This window comes from Onychostruthus taczanowskii, unplaced genomic scaffold (genome assembly GCF_017590055.1).
Source record: "Onychostruthus taczanowskii isolate IOZ18803 unplaced genomic scaffold, ASM1759005v1 scaffold21, whole genome shotgun sequence".
Taxonomy (NCBI): domain Eukaryota; kingdom Metazoa; phylum Chordata; class Aves; order Passeriformes; family Passeridae; genus Onychostruthus; species Onychostruthus taczanowskii.
In genome coordinates, this window is record NW_024499351.1 from 779,780 (window position 1) to 790,122 (window position 10,343).

Consider the following 10,343-nt stretch of genomic DNA (forward strand, 5'->3'; position numbering starts at 1 on the left):
TTCCCTTTTTATTTGAGAAATGGAATCTACCTTCACTGTTAAGGATCTATTTTACATGATACACATATCATACTTAAACAATTTTATCTTTGAAAAAAATGTTAATTTTCAGGCATTCATTATGTTAAATATTTGCTTTTTCATTTGAATAGGTGAATGGCCATATTAATATGGTTAATACTATTAATAATGTTTGTATTAATGTTTACCAGGAGTGCTAATCACTATCATTAATTCACTGACATTTTTAAATATGTTGCACTTGTGTTCTCATCCAGATGACAGAAGAGCAATGGGAGTTGCTAAATGCCCCAATTACATTGGTTGCTTCACATTTAAAAAAAAAAAAAAAAAAAGAGCTTTGCAGTTTTGGGAGTCTGATCAATAAACTGCAAATTCTGAACTTGCTGGTGTTTCCTCATATCTGCTTCTGTAGTCTCTCTAGTCCCTACTCAGAGAACAAATTCTAAACAAACATGAGCATTATTCATCTCCCTGCTCTGTGAAAGTCATACAAAGATTCCCACGTCTGAAAAATAGTTACAGAATAGTTCTTTACTATTTGTAAATGATCAAAATATTTATACCTGCAAGTATCAGATGGATTAAGTTCTTAAAAGTTTCCTTTCTTTCCCTTGCTACTTGTATGATTATATTTGAATGAAGTAGATATTTTCAGTTAGGCAATCTTAGGGTGTAAGGTGGGTGAAAAATGTTTCATTTAATTAAGGATCAGTGGAGTTGCCCTAACTTGCTCTGGTTTATCTGGTTTGTCCTTTTATTCACCTTATTTTGCAGGAATTAATTAGTTTTTCTGTTCACAAGAATTTGGTTGCAGTAACTATCACTAACCACAGTTGGTCAGTAGTTCAAGTTCAGCTGCTAAAAAGCTCTAAGCAACTGCTTCACACACAGCCCCAGGCTCTTTCCTGATGTGTGTGCAGCCTCCTAGGAGAGCCATCCTGGTGCTGTGGGATAATAATATGGGATGGACGACGTAAGTTTATTTTGTTTGCTTTGTAAACAGGATTTCGGCTTTTACTTGCCTTCATAGTTTACCCAGAGTTGTATCCACAATTAATTCGGGTGAAATGTTTGATTTGGGGCAGAACTGAGAGGTTTGGGTGCACCCAGATCTGCTCATGGCTAAGAAGTTTTCATAAAAAGTAGGACTAATAGGCTGTAGAGCCAGGTAAAAGGATGTAAACAAGGCTGGAGTGACTGAAACCTTTTGCTGTTTGCCCTTTGAGGGCCAAGCTGGGAAATGCCTGCACTGCCAAGCCTTCCTCGTGACTGGCTGAGAGGACAGAATGAGAAGATGGGGATGGAGACTTGCTTGCTCAGTGTTTTTTCTTCTTTATAGCTTTTAAAGTCACACTTCTTGTCAAGGACCTTCTCCCTCTTGCTCTGTACTCCAGGTTTTCTCAGTCCATTCAGAAACACAAAGTATCACAGCCATGGCACCGCCTAGAAAAAGCTGGGCAGGCGTGTGCAGCCCTGGGGCCTGAGGATTCACTCCCAATATCCTTCTTAAGTTATAACCATTTCCAATTTCAGTTTTCAGGTGCTTGGTTTATTAGCCACAGACAATTTCTGCAGAAAGCTGGTTGATTAAATGGCAAAACAATTCTGTTCAAAGCCCAATTTTATCTCAAGCTAGTTCTGATGGAAGAGATTTTCTGTGATTCCCAAAACAGCATGTAGGTAATTAAGCAAAAGCCCTCAAGCCTCCAGCATTTGTGAATGGTCTATAAATGTGCCTATTACTGTAGTCCAATTTCTGTTCATTACTTGATCTGTGGTAATACTGCAGCAAAACTAGATGGCTCAAATATTTATTTAATATATACCTTTAAAGTAGCATGCCAGAATGTCACAGACTAGTGATGAGAAAATGTCTCCCAGGTTATTAAACTTGTATATCTTGTTTGCTTTTCATTGTAGTCTGTACAGTTTGTGTTTTCTGTCTCTTGAAAATTTCCTTGATGACTGTTTGATGTATCTGACACTGGCTTTCTCAGTGTCAGGCTATTTAATTTATTAGCCTGTGGAAAGCTGATAGATGGAGATTAGTATCTTGCTTCCATTCTTATTTTTGAGTCTGTTTTTTCATTTTTAATTGATGTCTGGTGCACAAGCTCCTACTGGCAATGCAGAAGAAGAAAGCCCCAGGCTGTGTGATCTCACAGCCCCCATGGCTGGAGAGGATGTAGGTCTGCTCTTTTCTGTGCCAAGGCACTGGAGGCTGGCATGTCTCTGAACAGCCTGTTCAGTGCTCACAGCCACATCAGGCCTGCAGGGAAAATGCCTCATTCTGCCTTCATATTTTCACCAGAATATCAGTAGTTTTATTTGCCCTTGTACCTGCTATTTGCCTGTGCTTTTTGAGATAATTTCCTTGTTTTTATTTTTCTATTCCTGCTTCTAAAAGAAGAGCAAGCCTTTCTGTGTTTGTCTGATGTACAGCATATTTTCAGGAGCATGACACAGACAAGAAGCATGGTTTCAAAGCCATTTTATTGCAAGTAAATTCAGGAAACCATCTCTGCAAATGTTCCTCTGTTGTTCTTTGTGAAAGATCAATCCTGACTGGAGATAAAGACCTTTGATCTGAAGAGGTACAGAGTGCACACATTCAGCTGTTTCACTCCCATCTAGAGGGAATCAGTCCATCTGTGAGTATTTCTTGCAGTGTTCCCACAGTCGTACTTCTGGCCTTAGACAAAAATGAAAGATCAGGATCTTGAAATCTGATTAACTGCAAGGTACCTCTTGTTCTTCTGCTGTAGAACTTGCAGTGATTCTGCTCCTGAAGCATTAGTAAAGTTAAAGCTTAGATGGCATTGTTTTCCACAGGGCTAAAATATCTGTGGCTTCTTTTAAATTTGGTAAGAGCATCTGTGCATTCAGCACTCCTGCAAATCAATGCACCCATCTGAGATCTAAACTTCATTGTAAGTTGGTACAAAGTTGAACAAATTCACACAAATGCACGTAGGAGACATACAAGCCTGTAGATAGAAGGGGTAAAAAGTTGAGAGGAAGCTGTATTGAACTGAGTTTCACCTTCCTCTGCTTTATATGACTCGGTTTTCTACTTCTTTTCAATTTTGGAGTGTTTTCCCTTCCCCACAGCTGCTGTTTTACAGTAGATCTTATGTGGTACCGAGGCATCAACTCCACATCAGGATTCAGGTCTCCAAGTGCAGGACTTCCCATGAAGATGAGTAATGACAGTATTACAGGTCATAACTCTTCTGTTCTCAAAAGTATTTACAAGTAGTATCATTTCACCTACAAGTCAAGAGGGATTCTTGAAAAATACCTTGCTTTGAAGGATTTTCGGTCAAGAAACTGCATTTCTGCCTGTGGTTCTCAAGTCACTGGTGTTCACAAGTGTGCTGAGCTGGTTGGAAGCAGGGCTGAAATGCCTGTGAATCTCTTCAGTGTAACCTCTGTGTGTGTTTGTGGGTGTTGAGATTAATGAGTTGGACTTTCAAGTGCTATAACAGCAAGGGAGGGCAGAGTACACTGAGCAACCCCTCACCCCATCTCCTTTTCCGAGTTCACACAGTCTGTGAACAAAGCAAATATTTTGCTAAATTTTATATAAGATGTCAGTCTTCTAGTCTGTTTTTATTATTAAAGAACACTGTCATGGCAGGCTCTTCCCCTTGTATTTTAGCTGTGTGAATAGCATCATTTCCTGTTTTTCCAGGCAAACTGTCCTAAACATCACTCTCCAAGGAGATGCAGAAGGTAGAATTTTTGTAAACTGACGTTGGGACTTGAGCAGTTTATCTCCATCGAGAGCTGTCTGTTTATTCTTGCCAAAGGCATTAGCTGAAGATTATTGGTCCTCTTGATTGCTGAAAATGTGTAACTGAATGAGAGACAAAGTATTTCATATATAAAGAAAGAATATTGCTTTGGGTTTTCTTCTCAATAATTGCAAATAGAGTGATACTTCCTCAATAATACTTGTTATCTAGAGCTGTTTCCTGTCATTGCCAGTGGCCATTACTGAATATTTCAGAATAAGTGACAGTTTTCCTCTTTTTATGTCAGCCCCATCCTCAAAATGGTGTTTACAGCATTCAGTGTCCTGCCTGCTGGGCCCCATTCTTGCCTCTGTGAAAGGGTTTGTTAAAGCCCAGAAAAATGGGATTTAATAACTCTTCCAGATGTTGATTTTGGGGTGGGTTTTTTTTTTGTTTGTGTTTGTTTTGTTTTGTTTTGTTTTGCTCGTCTTTTCTATGTCTAGATAGATTTTCAAGTCCACTTTTAATTTCAGCTCACAACTTCATGAGTTCTGAATAACCACATCAGCAAAATGTCTAAAAGTTCAGTATCCTTCCTTGTGAGCCTTCCCAGAAATAGGAAGGGTTTCTCCCTGCTTGTCTTTTACATTACAACCATGGAGAATGTTGTCTTCAGACCCTCTTCCTCTCTAGGATAGTATCCTTGGATGACTCAGGGACCCAAGAGTCTTTCTCAGTTCTTGGCTGAAGAGGTGGGCATAGAAAATCCTTTTCTGAGTTCTGGAGTTGCATTGCTCTTAGTAAAATAGGATTTCTTAGGAGATGCTTCTTGGGTGAGAAAGCTAACAGTTCAGAAAGGGCTAACTCTACAGAATCAGCTGGGGGAAAAAAGACAAGACTGGAATTGACAATTTCTAGGCTGGAAAAAAGTATAAACAGAAATAACGATCATTTGCTTCATCTGTGCAATGTAACTAGAAGGAGAAAGCTTCTTCAGTCACCATAGAACACAGATTTCCTCCATAAAATTTTTACGAATCTTAAACAGTGAAAATCAGGTAGGCAGGATTGTTTCTCACCTGCTTCAAGCACCAGATTTTTATTCTGAAATAGGATGAGCTTAAAGACAAATATGATCTGGGGCTAAATTAGAGCCTTTCATGTATTAGAAAACCAGTACTGCAAGTCACAGATCAAAAGAAGGAAAAATCCATCATTTTACTAAAAAATCCTCTGGCTGGCAGGAGGACAGAAGTCAAATCTGATTCAAATGCTGAATCTTCCCTGTGGGCAGAGCAGTGCTGTGGTTGTGGTTATAAAGGACGTGACAAAGAGCTGTGGGTGAACAGCTCTGATTTTCACCAGCAGAGAAGGCAGAGGCTTGACTTGGGGATGTTTGTGTTGGATCCTGTCTGTCAGAGCTGGGAAGCCCATGGAGATGTTTGGGTGAGGAGAGGCTGCTCCAGCCCAGCACTGTCTGTGCACATGAGCTTGCTCTCTGCTGTTCTTACAGTCACTTCCCTGAGCTCTCCTAATGCCTGGTTAGGAGCTGAGCAATTAGCCCAAGAAGCCTATTCAGAGTTTCCTGTGGGAAGTTGGTGCCTTTAGTGTTACACAGACACGGTGAGTCAGGCTGAGTTCCCAAGACTTTGTATGCAACAGGAAAGCAGCAGATAATTGCAGTTTAATAAAGCCCCTTGATGCCCTTATCTGCAGGATAATAACTTCAATTGACAGTTCGTATTTTCAGCCATGTAAATTTTTAAAAATTATTATGTATGTTTCAAAGAAGGTTTACCCTAAATAATAGAATCTTTAACCTTAGATCTTAAGCAGTGTTTGAGACAAATGGGATGCTTTAGGGTTTTTTACTGGCTCGGGAATCATGTAAATTAAACCACTCTAAGTATACCTATTTGAAGAGTTCTTAAATTTGCTATTTGTATTTTTAGAATGATTATGAGCTTCAAGGCAAGGAGCTTCCTTGTGAAAATAAAATCTCAGTGTTATGTTGCTGCCCATCCCTTCAAAGACACCTGTGATCTTTGCAGTGACAGAAGTCCCTGTATGCTGTTGCACTTACAGCTGTTCACAGACACATCCAAAGCCTGGATGTAAAGTTATATCCAAAGCCCATTGCTCTGGGGCCTGGCTGAAGATGTGCTCTTGGGGCACAGCTCTAAGTGATGGTGTTTATGAGCTGGTTCTGCCCATACCTATTGCCCTGGCCTGTGGGGCCTGGTTGCTTAGGAACAGATCTGTGAGGTGGCAGTGGTGTTTTTATCTCTTGGCCTTCAGCAGATAAGGAGTGTTAATTTGTAGTTCATATTGTAGCTGACTTTCTCTGTGGTTTATTAAATCCAGTGTGTTTAAGCAGTGAAAGCTTTCATTGAGCTGAGTTTCCCAGCTGTATTAAAAGCTCAGCACAGCAGGCGTCAGATGTGAGGTCTCGGAGCAGGGAAGGGTTTAATACCAGTGTGACATTTGGAAGAGTGTCTAGGGGAATGCACAGTGCCTGCATATCGCATTTCAAGAGCACTTTACTATTTGCCAGCCTTTTTATTTTTCTTGAATTTCAGATTCCTAAGGGGGTTAGACTAAAAGGGAAGAGGTTTTATGCTTCCCTAAAATAACTGCTTACGTCTTATTCCACGCAAATTGAAACCCCCTCCAACTTTTCACACCACAAATGTGCAGCATAAAGAAGAAAAAAAGCAGAGAGCCTGACTCAGTACTGGGCCATACCCAGTGCTATTCCTCTGTCACTGTCTCCCTTTTCCGCTTCAATCCCCAAATTCCTCCCTTTTTGTTGCCTTTTGCCCAGCTTCACTTTCTCCAGGTCTCCTGTCAGAGCAGCTGGTGTTAGCAGGATTCTTGGCCAGCACTCAGAGTCTGACACAGCCACATGTGCCACTCCTGTGGGCTGGGGGATGAAGAATATAGCTGGTTATGTCATGTGTAAAGCAGAGTCTCACAGATCCCATCTTGTGAGCTGCAGCCTACTGCAGATGGCAACAGAAGAAAGCTGGTTTGTGTAGCACCCGGGAGACAACAAAGTAGCAAGGCTTATTACATTCTTATTTTCACTTTCAGTTCACAATTTAAATACCCACAAGGAACAAGTTTGCTTTGCTCATGACAGTCTTTTTGAATGATAATGTCATCAGAAATTGTATTTTCCCTTTGCCCAAGAAGACAACAGCTGTTTTCTGCAAGGCAGAGAAATTGTAATCTCTACAATTATTCAATACTGTACACCAAAAGGCTTTAGGGTCTGTCATTTACTCAATGTGATAAGTGTTTGTGCAGTATTTAGCAGATTGATGCTTATTTTCTTGATACTTGTCTTTTTGGTGCTATTCCAATTTAAGTGTGATAATAAAAATCCTGTAGTGCAAATATATTTCAGCTCATGTAAAGGAATGTGATCAGCAGCTCACACATGGGTTTTTAACTGTTGTAATCAGAGGAAATGTTCTTAATGCAAGCAAAGGCAATAGAATTTGATCCTCAAATGTCTAGATTTGCAATTTCTGAGTACTCGAGTGTGTGATTACTGTCAGGCTAAAGTGCTTTGTGAGATTGGGGTAGAAAGAGCTCCTGCCAAATTCTCCTAAAATTTCTTCTTTCTTCCCTGAGCAGAGAGGAATTACACTCCCATGGTGATACATGCACTCCCACTGGAAAGCAGCCAGGTGGAAAGAAAAAAAGAACAAAATATGCTTTTCTATGCATCAAGTGTCTCAAGTGCTCCATACATGTAGGGAGTTCAGCTGCAGCATGGGACCTGTTCTCACCCCCTGTGCAGATGGATGCATCCCTGATCCCCTGAATTGGCACAGGTTTGGTGTCAGTTGGGAGCTCTGCTCTAGTCCAAGTAGTATCACCTCCTCTCCAGCTTTCCCATGCCATATGGACATGTCTGATGGAGGGGCAAGAAGGGATTTTCTAAGAGCAGGGTGAGGGCTGGAGAAACTCTCAGGGACAGCATCTGTGTTTACTTTTCTGTTGTTATTGCACTTCATGGCACCCACAGACCCTTTCATGTGGATGATTGCAGTCACCCCAGGTAGATGCTGGCAGGCTGGTGGGATAAGAGAAATAATGCAATCTGTGAGAACTTCACTGTGCTTGAACACAGTTACACAGAAACTCAAACAGCTACATTTTCTGTAAGTACAACTGATAATATTGCTGCATTGTTGCCTCGCTGAAAGTGGCCCAGGTTCAAAGCAGAATTTGGTTTTGTGCTTCAGGCAGTAGGGTTATGAGCTTGTACCAGATGGAGCTTTTAAATTTTCATCAGCAGGTTTATAAACACAAGAGTATCTATCCTTTTATCTGCCCCCAGCTCTTTTACTAATTAGTTACAAATGCTGAACTTCAATTAGCATGGAGTGGAGGAACAGATGAAATAATATACATTCTTCCTCATGATTATCCATCATGTGAGAATGAAATAGACATTAATAATGACAGTTTCAGTTTTTCGGGGCTTTTCTATTGGTGCTTCCCCCTCCCCCCCCCTTTAATATTCAGTAGTATAAATGAGTGAAAATAACTAAAAATAATGAGCCAGATTCTCTGGTGATGAAATTCTATTGCAGGTAAAGAGTGAGAGTTTTCAGCCTTGCTCATCTTAGCCTTGATGTAGGTGTACCCTACACCTACACCCTGACCCCTGTAGGTGTTGGGCCAAGCCTACACAAGGATGTGTGACAGCTGTGTTGTTAAGTTTGTCATGGAAGGATTTTACAAAGGCATTTATAAAACTACATTTTTCCTACTGCTGAGAGGCAGCCAGAGAGGTCTAGGCTTTGAAGCAACACTATTGTGTGTTATGAGAGAATCCCAGATTTTCTGAGGGGTGCATGTGCATGGAGAAGCAGAGGGATTGATGAGTTGAATGCTGTCTTTGCATTGAACAGCAGGTTTGCTGGCCTACAACATGTGCTTGTGTGCTCCAGCTGAGAAGCTCTTTCTGGGCCCTGCAGGCATCCTGCTGCTGTGCTTGTTCCCTGTGGTTTATAAATCATTCAGGAGATTTGCACCTTTCAACAGCAGTACCAGCTCTTTAGAGGGTATCAAGGAAGGATCTCTACCTTAACTGATAACTTTGAGGCAGGAAAAGGTTTGAGTGTACTTTCAAACATTGGTCTTGGCACACAGTTTGAGAATTTATTGGGAAATTGTCAGGAAAGCTGAGGAAAGGCAGCACTTTGTGAGGTATAGATTGGATCTGGGAATTCTTCATCCACCTTTTCATGTCACAGAATCATAAAATGCTGAGGGCTTGGAGTGGACCTTGAAGACCATGTAGTCCCAACCCCTGCCATGGATAGGGACACCTCCCCCTAGATCAGGTTGCTCAAGGCCTTATCCCAGCCTGGCTTTGAACACTCCAGGGCTGGGGCATCCAACCCTAGTGGCTGTCTTGTCTTAAGAAGGCTTTGCTGGAAAAGTAATCCACTAGGAGGATAGGGCCTACTGTTGGGAAATAGGGATGCATAAATCTGAACCAGTAACTGAAAGAAAACTGTTCTCACAATAATAATAATAATAATGAAATATGGTCTGACTAATCACACCCCAGAGTATACCCCTGAGACACTTACTGGTCACTTCTTTGGTGGGCTGTGCTTCAGCATAAGGATGTCAGCTTTATGGGCCATACTGACCATGGAATAAAAAGCATAAAATCTCTGAAGTTGGAAAAGACCTTTAAATCATTGAGTCCAACCATAAACCTCACACTGCCAAGTCCACCACTGAGCCATGTCCCCAAGTGCCACATCTACATGTTGTTTAAACACCTCCAGAGACGGTGACTCAGCCACTTTCCTGGGCAGCCTGTTCCTGTGCTTGGCAACACTTTCTGTGAAGAAATGTTTCCTAATACCCAAACCTAGATGGTAGGAGAAAGGCAAAGCAGCATTGCTAAAGTCTCCCCTGACAACATGAAACCAACAGAATTTTTCTTTTCCCGAGTCATGCAGACTTGTTGTGTGTAGCTGGAGGCAGCTGCTGCTCTGTCACAAAATGTCGATGTGAGCAGGAGGTAGCAAAAAGCCAGCACGACCCGGGGGTCTGCAATTGCCACAGGAGTCTGAGTCCAAGTGCCACTTGATTGAATTATCAGAGATGCACGAGGCTTCAGTTCTAACTTACACAGGCTGAGGGGTTATTGAGGAAAAATGAACACCTTCTCTGATCTGCCATTCTGATGCCATAACTCACTGTTAAAAGAAGGCCACCAAGATTTTCTTTGTACTGCATTGGAAGTGGCACATTGCAAGGGGAGGGAAAGTTCTATTTTAAATTGCATAATCAGAACTGAAGTGCAATTGAGAAGAGAGATCAAAGATAGGAAGTAGGGATAGGAAGAAAGAGATGAGGTACAGTGTGTCTGCGCAGACAGCTTAATTTCATGTTAATGAACCTCTGCTTAGGAAGGGAAGGGTGGCTCTCTGTACCAGGAGAGAAAAACAGCCTTCTGCCACCACATGAGACTCCCTTTGAACATGGTCTCCTACCAAAATGAAGGACTGCACTCAGCTTCACATTTCACAGAATTAGAAAAGA

At 41.4% G+C, this 10,343-nt stretch overlaps 1 protein-coding gene across 5 annotated transcripts in view; it reads left to right on the forward strand.

The window, feature by feature from the left end:
• SHLD1 (shieldin complex subunit 1) overlaps positions 1 to 10,343 on the forward strand; it is a 38,715-nt gene that overhangs the window by 26,265 nt on the left and 2,107 nt on the right. The window lies entirely within an intron of this gene.